Consider the following 17,322-nt stretch of genomic DNA (forward strand, 5'->3'; position numbering starts at 1 on the left):
CTGACGACAAAGAACAGAAGAAGAAGAAGAAAAAGTACAATTGTTGTAACGTAAGTTGAAATGTTCAAATATCCAAAAACCGTTTTCATTAAAAATACTAAATATTATAATATGCAAACAATCATAAGTATAAAGTGAATGTGGTTGGTGATAGAAGCAGAGGAAGGCCGAAAAACTCGAGTATTTCCAACACTCAAAAGGGGTCAGGTCAGGAGTCGAAATAACCAGCGGATATGTATGAATGTGGAATAGGCGAAGATTGTTTGCAAAGACAGATTGGTATTAATACGAAGAATATTGATAAAAAATTATCAGCTGATTTGAAAATAAATGTTTCTCTATAGTTTTTCCATATCAGTGACCATTTACCTTGACATTCTTCGGAGATGATACATAGTTTGACAAAACTATCAAGAAATCTTTAGCAAGAAGTTGTAACCAGATGTAGTTTAAAAGTGGCCGTTTCCATACTTTTATACCGTGACTGGTATTTTAGAACGATGTCATTCTGGCGTGAAAAGAATGCAAATCCTTTGAAATTACGTAGAATGTCTCGGACACATTCTGAAAACGCCAATAAAATATTTTATGCCGCATAAAATTGTGCCACAAGATAGTTCGCTATTATTCTTGGTTTGCGGACATTTCTCAATGTATGTAAATTGCGGTTCTAAACAATTGGACATAAAAGTGGAACATCCACCACACTGTTGGCTCCATTCGGAAATATCATTCTGCATAATATAGTATGTTCGTTGGCCGCTGTACGAATATTTTATAAGTAAACTTCGATTGTTTTAATTAACGACTAAACACAAATAAGTAATAAGCGTGTTCGAGAGGTACTTAAACTAATTATTCAAAGTAAAAGTTGGTATACAGGTTGTATATCAATTATAGATATAGACGTTTTACAAACCAAATTTTACATCTTAAAATTAAAATTAGACGTTTTACAAATGTAATTAAACATTTTACGAATCATATTTGACGTTACATTGTAAAGATACAATATAACATAAATACAATATAACGTCCAATATGTTTTGTAAAACGTGCAATTTGATTTATTAAACTTCTAGTTTTATTTGTAAGGCGTCCAATTTGGTTTACAAAACGTCCAATTTGGATTTGTGAAACGTCTTTATTTGAAAGTTGATTTATAAGGGGACCAATGACGTTTGTCAAACGTCCAATTTAAAGTGAATAACCTACACATATATATTATAATTAACCCGAATTATTTTGATACTACGCGGTGTTTGCTAGATTTTCTTTACTTTATGAATTCACCTTTTGTGTTTTTATTTTTAAAAGTTTTATTTTCAAAGCTTTATTTTTTAGTGTCGCAATTTTTTCATTATTTACTCCTCTTCAAAAAAAAATATTTTTCAAAATATTAAAGCATTTTTTACTGAGTGAAAATTACGATTCATAAAAAAGGAAGTAAATGTATTTTTTTTAAACTTTTAATTTAAGTTTCACTTGGTAAATACCACTATTTCATGTTTTGATGCATTCCGCATCATAATCGATATGCATGTCACCATGGATTTTAACCAAGTAATACTTAAATAAAAAATGGATAGATGTGGCTGCCGAATCAATGAATGAAAGTATAATTTATCACTTTGAAAAATTAAACTAATCATCCTATTTATTTCCAAACGAGAAAGAACAACAAAGTACAAATAAATCTGAAAAACTCAAGTAAAATAAAAATTGGTAATTTTTTCCTCGAGTTACAATTTAATAAATGTATTTATACAGGAAAATCTTCAGAATTCATTTATTTTTACGAGAAATATATGTCAAGTAAAGAGAAAATCATGGAGGAAATCTGATAAATATTAATAGTAAAAGTGTCAATATTGAGACAAGGGTAAACCTTTCGTTATACATTTTATAGTATGGAATCCGAAATAAATAGATTACTTAATCATATTTAAGAAGGAAAGTAAATAGAATTTGCTTTAAATAAGCAAGAATATGGAGATTACTCCTTCATCGTAATATTTTTTTGGTTGGTAGCAATGGAATATTCTACACGAATTAACGCAATGATTAAAGAAAACACTTCGTTTTTTACCACTTGAGTTTTATTAACGACTACATGTTTCAGAAGTTAAACTTCCATCATTCAGGTCTGTATAATAAAATATGTTATTATACAGACCTGAATGATAGAAGTTTAACTTCTGAAACATGTAGTCTATAATAAAACTCAAGTGGTAAAAAACGAAGTGTTTTCTTTAATCATTGTAACATGTCTTACCACAAAGTTAATGCCGAAACAATTAATAAAATTAACGCAATGTTTGTTTTCTTTTTTGCCAACCTTCTTATATAACATTTTACATAATAGGATGCGACGATTATGAAACGACTGAATTTTTTTATAATATTTCCAAAAATATTAATCACAACATTAAACTACTTATACTAATATTATTTTTTTGACATTTCAACATAAATAAAGAAGAATATGGATGTCAAAAATAATATGAAAAATAACTCCTATAATTGGAGATAATCCAGATTATATAATAAATAATAATAAAACACTTATCCGCACCCCAATGGTGCATAGGGCACTGTGTCATATAAACGCAGTGTCATCTTGATCGTTAACACACGAAGGAAAGGTGATCAGCCCTCCGCTTTAGGTACCAGTCCATGGTAATATTGAATAAATTTTACAGTGAAAAAATCACTTATATTACCCCCCTTGGGAATCGAACCCGGGACCTCCAGAACGGTAGCCGAGCGTGCTGACCATTACACTACGGAGGCGAACAAATTATAAGGATTATCCAGATTATAAGGACAAGTATTTCGACAAATTCAAAATGTTGTAAACTATACTTATATAAAGCGAATAAGAAAAGTAGGATGCTTTGATTTTCTTTCTGGATAGAACAAATGAAAGAATAATTCAATCGTGAGAATTGTTCGAGCCGAGCCTGGAGATTTATTTTAATTTTTAAAATAAAATACATCCGATAAATGACGCCTATTAAAAAGGAAAACTATATGTTTATATTATTTTGAGAAATAAAAAAGCTTTGTTTTTTGATTCACACACATCAAAATGTGAGTGGATCAAAAAACAAAGTATTTTTTATTTCTCAACATAATATATCAATATGATCCACAAAGTTAATGCTTTCGATAACACTATATGTTTAGTTTGCTCGGTTTCGATCTAATTTATCTCAAATACGTTGTTTTCGGTAGTTCCTCTAGTCAAACTCTACTCGTCAAATAATACGATCTGAAATTTAAGATCAAATGGAGTAATGTAACTTAAATGAATTTGTTGAAACACATTGCTTTGTAACAATAAACCCGTAACGGCTTTAAGTTATAAAACAAAGTATTTATTAAGTTAAGTTAATTTTATAAACCTTTCGACCCAGCTTAAAAATTCGTGCATTTAACGGATTTTCCAAGCGTGATATTAAAAAATCTGGGAACTTATATAGCCGTAAGGTTTTTTGTTCTGTCATTTCAAAATCACCCTTTATTAAGCCCCATACTGTATAAAGGGTTTATGTCTGTTAACATATTAAACTCATTGAATTTTTTTAAAGGGTCCAAGTTGGTTTTTTACTTTCCAATATTTTTGTCTTTTGTTAAATTAAAAACTTCTAGTACAAGATTATAAGTATAAGTTACATTACAAGTAAAATTATATCGTAGTTTTCCAACTATCTCTATGAACATGTAGGCGACAAAACTGGTAAGATATCGATAAATATATTTTATTTACGACTATCGACTATTTTCAACCCCATTCAACGAAAATAACTGATATGAATATTTTACACGTGTTTCCTGTGATTTGTTCACCGTTTTAAGTCAAATATACCAACATATAGTAGACATGAATTCATACACTGAACAATGTGTAGCGTGTTAAGTTAAATTCTATATTAATAAACTTCCATGCGATCAGCACAATAGAAAATAATTTTCTGTCTAAGGGTTGTATGAAATACGAACACATTGAAGTGAAGTGAACAAAATACCAATTTCCATTATTAACTGATGACATTTAGTGGTAAAAAAAACGCGACGACTTCAACATATAAATTTATTATATTCCGTACACAATTTGGATAAAATTTTTAAAATAATTTGTGGTTTAAAATCTTAAAATCACATGATTTGTGTCGGGTTGTGGTCCCGTTGGTAGTGTCGCGAACTCTTGATTCAGAGATTCTGGATTCGAATCCACTCTACCACAATTTTTGATAATGAGCCGTTTAGGCTCACATAATTAATATCAAATTGAAGTATTTTTGTAAATCATTAAAACATAAATGTATCTTTTAAAAAAAAATAGTAGTTGTAAATAAAATATGACTGATTAAGTATTGCATCCCCCTCTTAGTCAAGCCGGAATATAAATTATCACTTTAATTTTAATATCGATAATATTATTTTTATTATTATGTATTATGGAAAATTGTTATTTTAAAAGTTTTTCAGTATGAATTAGTCTTGATGAAGAATCAATTTGCTTCATAACTAGTCGCTTTTTTAATTAAATGATAAAAATAAATAAAATGATATTAAAAAAAATAAGTACGTAAAATTGGAAAACAGCAGAGTTTGTGTTGAAAATGTTAATTATAGAATTAATATTATCATTATGTTATTATTAATATGAGTTGAAGTTTATTTAAGTTATTGACCTACAGTAAAAATATGCATAACAATTTAGAGGATTAGTCTTATTTAAAAAATATTAAAACGTTTATTTTATTTATATTTCTGTGTCTATTTTTAGATGGTATGAATTTCCCGTCACCTTTGTTCTTGGCGCGTAATACAAAAATATTGACATTATTTGAAATGATGTTTTACATTTGACATCTCAAAATGGCATGTTATCAAAAATTACTGGAGATAACCCAGATTTGTGAATAAGTATTTGGACACACTCAAAATGTTGTGAAAAAATTACATTTTGGTAAGTTAGTTAAACCATATCCGATCCCTACGTGTAGCATAGGAGTCCACAAACTATCTCTAAGCGTATTTATGTTAGCAGGTTCCTTGCATCCTTCCAAGTCAGGTCGGCGTCTCGAAGTTCAGACGTGAGCTGCCGACGAATGGTCAGCAGTGGTCGTCCTGGGCGGCGCGAACCTGATGCCATGTAAAAGAGGCAAGCTTGATTAAGACTCTCGGGAGGCATGCGGAGTACATGGCCAAGCCAACTGAATCGCCTTTTCTTGATGACAGTCGTGACCAAGATTTGCTGCGTCCTACGCCTTATCTCTTCATTCTTCACAAAGTCAAAGTACAATTTAAAATATAATTCAATTTTATTTCTATTTAATTAAATGACATATTGCTCATTTGGTGCAACAATGAGTAATTATATATTTTTTTAAACAAGTTAATAACATAATTCAAAATGTGAAACACTGCTTACATCGGGAGAAACATCGACTAAATTGATTTTGTGGTGAATGGCGCGAATGTCATTGTACAATTGAGTAAAATTGCGCCATTTCTGTTGCTACAACGTCTGATTGGCGTGTAATATGTATTTCTAAAGTTGTAATTACGTCATTGTTGCACCAAATGAGCGATATGTATATTTCTGCTTTGTAGATTCAAATACGTTCTTGACCAAAATTGTGCTTTTGTATGATGCTGGCGTAATGCGTACAAAACGGCTACTTAAAACGGACAAAACACCCTCAACCTTATTTCCAGCAAGCAAGTGGTGGACCATAAAACATTTTAATGAAAAAAGTTATTACTCTCTGATGAACGTCTTTCTTCATAAAATGTCGCCAAAGAACTAACTCCGCAATAAATTGCCACGAATTTGTCGAAAATTACAAAACCGCCCGATGCCCCCGAGATATCGCTACCAGGCGCCCATGAAAGTGGGTGGGTGCAAAGCCTTTTAATTGACCGCACTCCCCATAGAGGCACATACCAGGAGCAATAACTCCCGCACTTATTGCCTAAGTGACGTTAAACGACTGGCAACATGGGCTGACTGGACTCGAGGTCTGTGCGAGGAGTATATGGAAAGAGTAAAGGGTCCTGGGAAAGTAAATGTAAATTACACTACACATGGTTATTTATTTTTTTTATATTATTTTTTGTCATCTCATCAAAGATAAGATAAGATATAAACCCTTATCCGCACCCCAATGGTGCATAGGGCACTGCATCATATAAACGCAGTGTTATCTTAATCGTTAACACACGAAGGAAAGGTGATCAGCCTTCCGCTTCAGGTTACCAGTCCAAGGTAATATTGAATAAATATTACAGTAAAAAAATAACTTGTATTTATTTTACCACCCTTAGTAATCGAACCCGGGAACTCCAGAACGATAGCCGAGCGTGCTGACCATTACACTACGGAGGCGGACAGATATCAAAGAATAAGAGGAATATGGAAGTCTGGGCATTTACGGGGCTGACGATCATCATAGGCTGGTTTAAGTGATCACTTTACACACGTCTAACATTAGCTAATTCTACCCATTATTGACAACCACACTACTCAAATTCTTGGAGGTTCTATTTATATGAACCAATTTAAAAACCTCGTTCTTGAATCACTAGAACTTCACTAGAGACATCAATTGGTGAGATGTAAAGAAGCTTTTTACTAAGCAGAAACTCTTATATTAGTATGTGAGGTCCGAATCCTGGATTATAATCACACACATGAGAAACGCCAGAAAATACCACTTTCATTTTTTTTATTTATGCTTATAATTTGGTATTGTGGTAGTGATTGTCCTGACGAAGAGACGGGTACGTCTTAAAACATAAAAATCTCGGTGAGTGGTTATGTACTAATGTTATTAACATTTTTGTAAAAAAAAGTGAAATAGTACAATTAAAGACTACTTAGTACGCTTTCCTTCAATGTATATTATAATAATTATAATAAATATTATGGTTGTAGTTCAAAATATTCTACAAACATTTTGCGACCTACTTATCTTCTGTTATCCTGGGCTTAAGATATGAGAACTTTTTAAGGCAGCTGATGGTTTTTCATAATATTTCTTCGTAATTAAAAAATATTTTAGAAGAGCTCCAGGATAATCGCATTAACTGAGGTTCTTGAAACGCGTTTAAAGAAAACAGCCACTGTGAATTTGAAAAAATATGTATTATATAATTATAAACAAACCCTGAAAATTTTAATTGGAATTTAATGGCGAGAACCTGAAAGAAAAGCATTACACTTTTATACAAATTTTCGTGTGTATTATTTTCAGTTTTAATAGCTAATTATCACTGAGAAACGTCCTAAATAATAAACAAATTGGTCCAATAGCTTTTTAAGGTACCACATATATTATATAACAAACATATTGTATTATTAATTATTTTTTTGTATTCTGTTTATAATTAAAGAAATAAATAAAATGATTTATTTATTTATTATCACCAAAAATATTCGAAATAAGGTGATATGAATAAATACAACAGCAAAAAATAATGTTAAGACATTTTTTTAACTCGAGTTTTAGTCAAAATCATATGTATAGTTTATATTTGAAGAACTAACTTTGTGATTTTCCATTTTACAATTAAAATGTAATTTTGTTTTAAAATCATTCCAAATATTTTATTATAACTTAATTATAATGTCTACCGGTTTTGAAGCCAGCCTCTCCTTTATCTTCTGTATTAATCAACCTTGATAAAGAAGCGGTTAGCTTCGAAACCGGTAGACATTATAATTTAGTAATAATAAAATATTTAAGAGATTTTAAAACAAAGTTACATTTTAATTTAAAAAAAAATTAAATGTATTGACTTAGTCACTTTACCCTGTATGCTCACGCCATCACATCAGAGGTGAGCTGCCAATTTTTTTACAAAAGGCTCGCAAGAGTATTATAATTCTTTCTAACTAAGAAATTTTAAGCATATATTTTCTGTAATGAATAAATAAAAATAACAGAATATTTATCTACTATTACAGGAATTTCTAGAGCTGTCATAGCCGCTGAATATGTTTTAACCCGTTCTGCAAAAAATAGACAATTACGATACATTTTTTTTTAAATGCTTTTCATAAAATATTTTTCTAAAAACGTTAGCTTTTGTTTTGCTAGTAAAATCCTACGTTTTTAATAATGACTTCATTTACAACATTTTGAGTGTGTACAAATACTGTTCACAAATCTGGATTACCTCCACGAAAGATTTATTTTTTACATTTTTTAATAAATGAATGTTGCAGGTGTGTAAAGGGATCATTTAACCAGTCTATGATAGGTTATGGGCATTTGCCCAGACTTCCATATTCTTCTTCACCTGTGTTGAGATATCAAAAATGTAATAATGAGTTAATATTTTATTAACTGGCTATAATGGCCATGCGACCCTAACAAATCCGAACTAGATGAGCCAGATGCGACAAATTTGACCAGGCAGTCTGACACAAAGTAATTTTAATTAAGAAAATATTTTTTTTCTTAACCATTACTATCGTTTTGTCTAAGACAAAAAATACCATAAAATATCAAAGCCTACCTTCTGTATATTATACGAAAATGGCACTATACAAATTATTATTATAAATGAAAATCATATTACAAAAGGGTACATGGTGTTGGTACGAAATGAAGTATTTAACGAGAAATTTACGGTAAAAAAAAATTATCTTACAAATTATAGTTATGATGATATGATTTTGTTGATAATTTTTTTCGTTTTGTAAATTTAATGAAGGGTTTACGCGAGCTCCTCCGTGCCCCCTTTTAGCCCTCCTCCATAGTGTTTCGTAAGAAGGCCGAAAGAAACTAAGCTTTCTCGAAGCTCTTTGCTGAATAATAACATTGGCTCAGTTGCGAATGTCAATATTTGTCCATTAATTATTATATTCAATATTCTATAAAAAGTTTACTTGTATTACGAAACTAAACTTTCATTTACTTATTCATTAAAATGCGAAGCGGTAACGTCGGGACCGTGAAATATATTTTCTTCGCATCCGAGTTAAAAATTCATCTTATCATTTTGGAGTGGTCACTTAATGTTTATTAAATATTTTCAGCAGTACTGAGCCAAGTCGTAAATTATGCACACGGGCCACGTAATAAATGAGCCAAGTGAACTGTGGCGCGTGCTACAACCTCCATCTCCTGCTCCCGAGTGGGCCCTCCCTCAACATTTGCCAGGGGATGTATCAGTACAAAAAGTTAAACAAGCTGTGTTTAAAGACCTACTTAACTTTAAACACATTTCCGAGCTTTTTAAAAGCTACAAAAATACAAAACACTCTTCATAATGAAATACAATTTTTCCACGCCCTGTTTATGGCCGACGATTTAAAAATTTAATTCCGTCTTTACTCCGTTCTAGCCCGCTAGCTAGCTGGTACAAGGATACATAATATATTTTATGAATGAACAGGAATATAATACTCTTTAATAATTTCAATAAAACCTAAGGAGCTTCGAGGTATTTCTTGCCCAAAAAGTTACTTTACGCAGCTTTGAGCAATATAAAAATTTCACCCGGTTATTTTGACCATTCCGTAGATATAATAAAAGTTTAATTTCACGAAAACTATGACAGCCGAGTCAATTTATTTCCTCTTGAATTTATTATGGTCGTTATTTGGCAATATTCTTCTTCCTTTGTGATTTTGAGTTGTTTATTATGTTGAGAAGAAGTTACTCAAAGATTTTCAGCTACTTTCGCGATATCAGAATAACTAAGGTGTTTCAACATCTTTAAATATATTTTATTTAACTGTTTTGAGACTAATGTTATTAGTTTTATTTTGATAATCCGAATAAATTACGTATTTTTATTTTTGTACAATTTACCTTTCATATATTTGCGTTTTTAACAGTTGCATTTAGCAATTCACGTCTGATCTAATATATTGTACATGTATACATACACGATGGGGAGTCGAAACATCATAAAACAAATAGTAATGAAGGTATAATTCTAATTTCTCTTTCCTTTAAATAGAGGTAGGTTTTACATTAAAAAAGTACTCCCTGATAATCTACTGTGGTCAATACATTGAGAGAGTAGAAATCGAATGTGTCGGTCAAAGAATTTAAAAATTAAAAACTTAGAACCTTAGAAAATCCTTTACAAGAAAAATCTTATTCTGCATCTAATACTAGTAATTGAATTGTTCGCGGTTCACGTGAGAAAAATCTGTAATTGCTCGATTTTTCTTCTATATAAGAAAATCACTTAATTCTCATAAATAAAAAAATACTTACTTTTGTTGGTACCCTCCTTTCTTCCTATTTCTTCCATTACAGCAAAGTAGTCGTAAGTTAGGGACTACGTTCATTCAAAATAGAAAATGGTAGTTCAGACATATTTCTAAACCGTGGCGTGACTACATGTACTTCATTGTTCTTATTTACTGCGCCCAGTGCTCACACAGGACTAATTGAATTGCCTTGCTAAATTAAAGTTGTCAATTTATGTCCACCATGTTGTTATATTACATACACTTAAAAATTCCACTTGGGTGGTAGGTCTCATTTTGGCCAATATTTATTTATTTCTAACAATTGGAATAGAAAAACACTTGTCTTTAACTACTTGAGTTTATTTTAATATGACGACTAGTTTAAGAAGCTATGCTTTAATCTTCTGTTCTAAATATAAACTGAAACTAGTCATAATAAAATAAACTTAAGTTGTAAAAAAACAAGTGTTTTTCTTTTACAATTCCATCATATGCGGATGCAATAAATATTTATAACAATATATTGGAGTTATAATTGAATGGCTTGACTCTGGTCAGTGTCTGTACACGACGGATTGTTCAGTTCTTTGGACAATGAGTATAGCCTGAAACGACTGGTTGTGATTGGTTGCCTGGAGGGGTCTTCTCTTGAGGGAGAGGAAGATTCCTCACACGATGGACCGATAAAGTTAAGGCAGCAGTAGGCATCTCGGTGGATGGAGCGCTACGCGCAAAGCAGTCAAGGGATAATTGTAGAAGAGTTATTGCTTCGACAAGGGTCACAACCCTCAAATATTGAGGCGTAAGACGGAGAAGAAAAATAACAAAATCTTAGACAATGATTTAAAGCACTCTCTTCATGTCTTATGCAATGTCTTATATCGAGCTTCGATCATTGATTTATAATATTTACGTCTGATAATTTTATGAATATATATCTGATTCTATTTAAAGTATTAATGTACGCATCCTTTTTTTAAGCCAAATTAAAAAAAATACAGCAAAAGGCTTGCAGGTATATAATTAAGCCAGGATAGGGAAGTTAATTGATCATCACAAATACAAACATCATCTGTTTTCGGCCCAAATTTTGTCATGATTACCAGAGAAAAATCATCTTTGCTGTTTGCTGTTGGTGTTATTATGCAGTGATTATTTAACAGATGTCAAAAATACCTACAAATCTACGAATAACCTAACTTGACAGTATTTCAAAAATAGCTCAGTCTGCACGTAACGCCATCTATGATAAAATAGCAATTCTAAGGTTAGAGACCTAATGGATTATGTAAAATGCAACAAAAATCATATGTTTTACATTTCCGATAAAGTTGATTTTAAATAAGTTCTTTGATGTATCTTTTTTACCTACATGTAATGAAACGTTTTTGTGATTAGTTTAGAAATAATTGAAAACATACTCGTAAGTGAAGCAATTTGGAAACTAAGCTTAGAGAAATATTATATTTGCCAATTAAAAAAATGCACCTGTTAGTTGCTTGCTGTATACGGAAGACGCCGTGCTGCTAGCGAGCAGCGTGGTGGATTTGCAGCAAATCGTGTCAAGAATGTATGATGTGTGTATTGAAAATAAGCTGGCAATGAATGAGAGTAAGTCAAAGGTATGGTTTTTGAAGTAGAGAAAGATAAAACAAAACGCAAGATTATCGTATAAGACAATCTTGTATTCTGAAGAATTCTTGACTAAAACAAGTTCAATTTTTTCATATAATATATCTAGGAAGCATGATATTAAGGGATGAAAAAGGTCGGGATATTAAGAGAAGGTTGAATGCAGGAAACATAACAAAAAGTACTTTGAATAGAGTGATTTCAAATAAAAAATTGTCCATGGAAGCCAAACAGGCAGTTCCCAACGGAGCACTGGTACCGACAATCATGTTCGGATGCAAAACATAGAATTGGCAAAGGAAGGATGGAAACAAAGTGATTGCGGTTAAATGCATTCCCTCAAATGTGTGAAAAATTTTGTGGTGTGAAAAAATTCAAAACGAAGATATAAGAAAGAAAAGTCGGGCTGAATTAGAAATAATTAAAAAGCTTAAGAAAAGTTCTTTAAGGTGGTATATGTAGAGCGAATTCATAGTGAGAAAATGACTAAGGAAGTAAATTTGACGAATGTTAACGGGAAAATAGAATGAAGAAGTCAAAAAGATAAAAAGATAAATCAGAAGCTAAAATCTGGTGGTGTCAAAAGACTACGTAATCGGAGGGCATGTCTTCTAGATAGACGTATGAATGTGGAGGAAGCTGGGAGTGTATGTCAGGACTGAAGAATGTAACGTTCTATCCTCTATGTTTACCCCTGCAATAACGTCGTGATGGTAGTAGTATTCGTAAATGTAGATAGTTGCATTGTTATACAAAGAAACCTTCTCTCGTAACTAATTCAGATAAAGATTTTATAGATCCGACTTGAACTAAGAAATTTCAAGTATTCGTTATCGCCGAGTCCATTATTGGAAATCCAAGTGTCCAATACGGGTGCAATAACCCAAATTATTGTTTCCAGTATTCCAGCGATAGCGTAATAGCTATTTATTGCTAGGAGTTTTCAAACACCAGTTAAAGCTAACATGTGCCGCGAAGTGGCCGAGTTGATACGAGTCAAAGAGAACAACTGGCGGCACTCGATTTTATCGTAATGTCCCTTATTTATACTGTTGGAAGCGTGCCATTTTGATAAACTAGCCGAGCCCGATAGTGAAATACCGGACTTGATTTATAAAATAATTCTCAGTTATTTTATTTATTGCTCTTGGATTGATTTTATGACGTTTCAACATGAATACTTACCACGAACGATAAGACAAGAAATTTATTAAAATACATTAATTTATAACTTGATTGGTGTATGTATGCCCTTTAAAAATCATTCAAAAGGGTTGAAATATTTTTACTTTATTTTAACATCCACAAGCCTTATATGCACACACACACATATATATATATATATATATATATATATATATATATATATATATATATATATATATATATATATATATATATATATATATATATATATTATATGTATATATTTATAAATATATAAATATATATATATATATATATATATATATATATATATATATATATATATATATATATATATATATATATATATATATATATATATATATATATATATATATATATATATATATATATATATATATATATATATATATATATATATATATATATATATATATATATATATATATATATATATATATATATATATATATATATATATATATATATATATATATATATATATATATATATATATATATATATATATATATATATATATATATATATATATATGTATATATATATATATATATTATATATATATATATATGTATATATTACAAATGTACATACGTATGTTAGTACATTTATAATTATTATTATAATTATAACAAAATTGTTATTCCAATTTATTGCATAACATTTCTTATAAGGTTCCCAGTTTCTGCGGTTCCTCAATGAAATTCAATTCGTGCTTCTTGCCAAGGCATTCCTCGTCTCAGTTGCATTTCATCCCGTATTTCTATTCCACAAAGTCTATTTGATTTTACCTCTGCATTTCGTCTTCGGCATTTCTAACCTCAGGTTATCCTCTGGCACTCTGGCGATACCTTAACTGGATAACACGAATCCAGGAGCATCATAAGTTATATTCTATACTTGTCAATTTTCTACCCCCTCTGCAAAAGGGTGACAACACAAGGAACAGCATTCAGTAGATTCTTAAAGTGGAATGAATATTTTGTTACAAATTATTAATTTACTAAGTGGGTTGTTAGGTTACTACGGGATGAGCTTTAACCCACTATTATAGTTTTAAAAAGAAGAAACATTTCAATATGTGAATGCCATCATAGAAAGGGGGGTGAGGTTTGAATCATACGATACGCATTAATCTTACTAAACATAAATTACATGATTCATATATACAAATATGCTGAAGTTCCTTGTTTCATGCATAAAAATAAGCGTTGAAGATATAAACCAATCTCCAACGATCTCAACCCTCACATGATCTTCATTTTTAAATATCTTCATATTTCGATGCCATTTAGCCTAGAAGCTAAAGGTGGGGACTGACCGGAGTCATTTCGTCGTAACGTAACACGTTACGATGCGAGCATTCGTATAGTCAGTACAGCGAGCAAAGCTGCTCACCTCTTGTTTCGTGCACTCCATCCGAAGTCAGATGCTCGCCGCGAATATTACGTTACGACGAAATGCTCCGGTCAGTCCCCACCTTAAAGCTATCTTAACGTAATGTTTGTAAGTAAAGCATGGAATTGGCAAAAAAAGGATGCAAGTTGACTGAATGCAGTCGAAATGCCATCTCTTGGATGAATGTGCATACTTTAAAACGATGTATGATAGATGTTAGAATGGACAAATAACGAAATAATAGCAGAATCGATTAAATTAATTTCTATGAAAGTAATTTTAAATTTGAAATGAAAGGGTAACAATTTTACGCTATCAGGGTATTAAATGCTAAGTAATATGTAATAAACCAATAAAGGGAAGAGTTTGGAATATTATAAATATTTTGTAGTTATACTTAGTTGTTTTAGGAAATATTTACTAAGTGCCAGAGGACTGATATTCGGAATGTGAAAATCGATTTTATCTCACCGCCAATTTGCGCAGTCTTGTATCGCGGTCGGAGATACAAGAAGCGAAATATCTTTTGTCAGGAACGTTAAGATCTATAAATTCCAATAGAAGAGAGGCGAGAATGTAACACATTCTTGGAGAAATTGAAACGTTTTAAACATACTAAATCATTTTGTAACACAAAACCCGAAAATAGTCATTATTTTGTAATACATATAACTCCAAATAGATACACATAGGTATTTTTCCAATTTATAATTTAAGTTTTACTAAGTAAATACCACTTTTTCTTACACTGTATTTACAGCGCTAGTAAATGATATGAATGCTTTGAAACACGTATCACAATAGATTTTAAGGAATAGTTATATTTTCTAAGTAAAATTTATAATAAAAAAAATTATTTCACCACAAAGTGACTGCCGAATCAATTAATGAAAATATTATTAATTAATAAAATACGGGGGTATGTTTTTGGTACGGATACTTATGGATATACTTTTATGTTTTATTATATTATATATTTTATTAAATTATATTATGTTAATATTATGTACATATATATTATATATACGGTGTGTCCCAAATACGACTTTTTTTAATAACTTACATATTTCAATCCAATTGTAAAGAAATTTTTAATTTACATGCTTGACATCTCAACAAAGATGAAAGTGAATATGGTAGTTTGGGTATGTATGTACAGGATGGGTATGTATGTAGATCATATGATCTGACAAGGGCTGGTTAAGTGATCACTTTACACACGTGTAACTTTCATATTCTAATCCATGATTGACAACCACAATACTCATACTTTTGGAACTCATACATATATCATCAATCTCATGACGCTTCACCATTCAGTCCACAATGCTCATCTATGGTTGGATTGAGAAAACTTTTTTTTTAGTAGAGAACTTTTATTTAGATGTATGTAAGATCCGAGCCCTGGATTATTTTCATAAATTGGTAGACGCCTAAAAACATCTTTAATTTTTTATGCAGCTAATAATTTGGCCAGTTATTTTATTCATAACATTTTAAATGCGTTCAAACACATACTTACCAATCTGAGTTTCTCCACATTATTTTTGCATTGATTTCCATAATTTTGTAAGTGAATTTTAACAATTTATAAAGATTGCTTGTTTTATAAAAACTCTATAATATATGCTGATAACTGTTAAATTTCATCGTCCTATTTTTGTATTTATTAATTGCGAAATTAAAATTTGCGTACAGATTTGGGACACCGTTAAATCAAAAAATACTAATATACAGACATTTTCAATTGTGAATTCGAGCTTTAAAATTGTAAAAGGGAGGCTCGATGGAGTACTCATTTGGACTTATGTGCGGTCCATATATGCGAGAAAGCACTCCACTGAACTTCCCTTTGATATTTTTATGACTCGAGCTCTTAATTTTAAATAGTATTTGATATTTCCGTTTTAAAATTTTGCTCTTTATACTAGCAGTATTTTCGTAATATTCTTTTGCCTGAGCACAAATATGGAATTTAAACCTTTAAGGATTTTTATTTATGTTCATACATGCTGCAACACAAAAGAATATGCTTACAAACAAGATAATTTGGTAGAATAAGTCTGAAGATTTACAGTGGTTTTGGACTATCATTGGCTGGTTTAAATGATAAGTTTTAACATTGTGTATCATTTAGATTGTAACCTATTATTGCATCGAGTATTAATCTGATATTAATTTAATTATAGAATAGTTATTATGTTTTATGTAACAAGTAACGTTTCATACATGAAGTGCCATCCATATCTAGCCAGAATTCTATATTTCCTTCTCGAAAAATCTCTTAGTCTATGTTGAGATGTCCATTAAAATATTTTTGTTTCTGTATTAATTTAACTACCCCAAATCTTGAAATAATACAAAGTGAAACAAAAAAAAGGATTTTAAAAACGAACATGTGGAAAAATGGTACAGAAGGCTTAAAACAAATAACACAAATATAATTATATATATATATATATATATATATATATATATATATATATATATATATATATATATATATATATATATATATATATATATATATATACATATATATATATATATATATATATATATATATATATATATATATATATATATATATATATATATATATATATATATATAAATGTGTTTATATACACATATAAATAAATATAATCCGATTTTATGAGGGAATGATTATTCTAGTCGTGTTTAAAAAAAAAATTACGTTGTCAATTTTGGTTTTGGAAAAACCAAAAAATTGAAAAAACGGTTGCAATCGATTTATATAAGTTCAAGTATTATATAATATCATTTAATATAATATAATATTCTCTCTTGATTATATGAAAGTTTTTCTTTGCCCCTTGACTTCACCTTCCGTTCACGTCTCCTACATAAATTTC

The sequence above is a fragment of the Brachycentrus maculatus genome, unplaced genomic scaffold (genome assembly GCF_059751285.1).
Source record: "Brachycentrus maculatus isolate JH-2025_06_01 unplaced genomic scaffold, ASM5975128v1 h1tg000039l, whole genome shotgun sequence".
NCBI classification, from domain to species: Eukaryota; Metazoa; Arthropoda; class Insecta; order Trichoptera; family Brachycentridae; genus Brachycentrus; species Brachycentrus maculatus.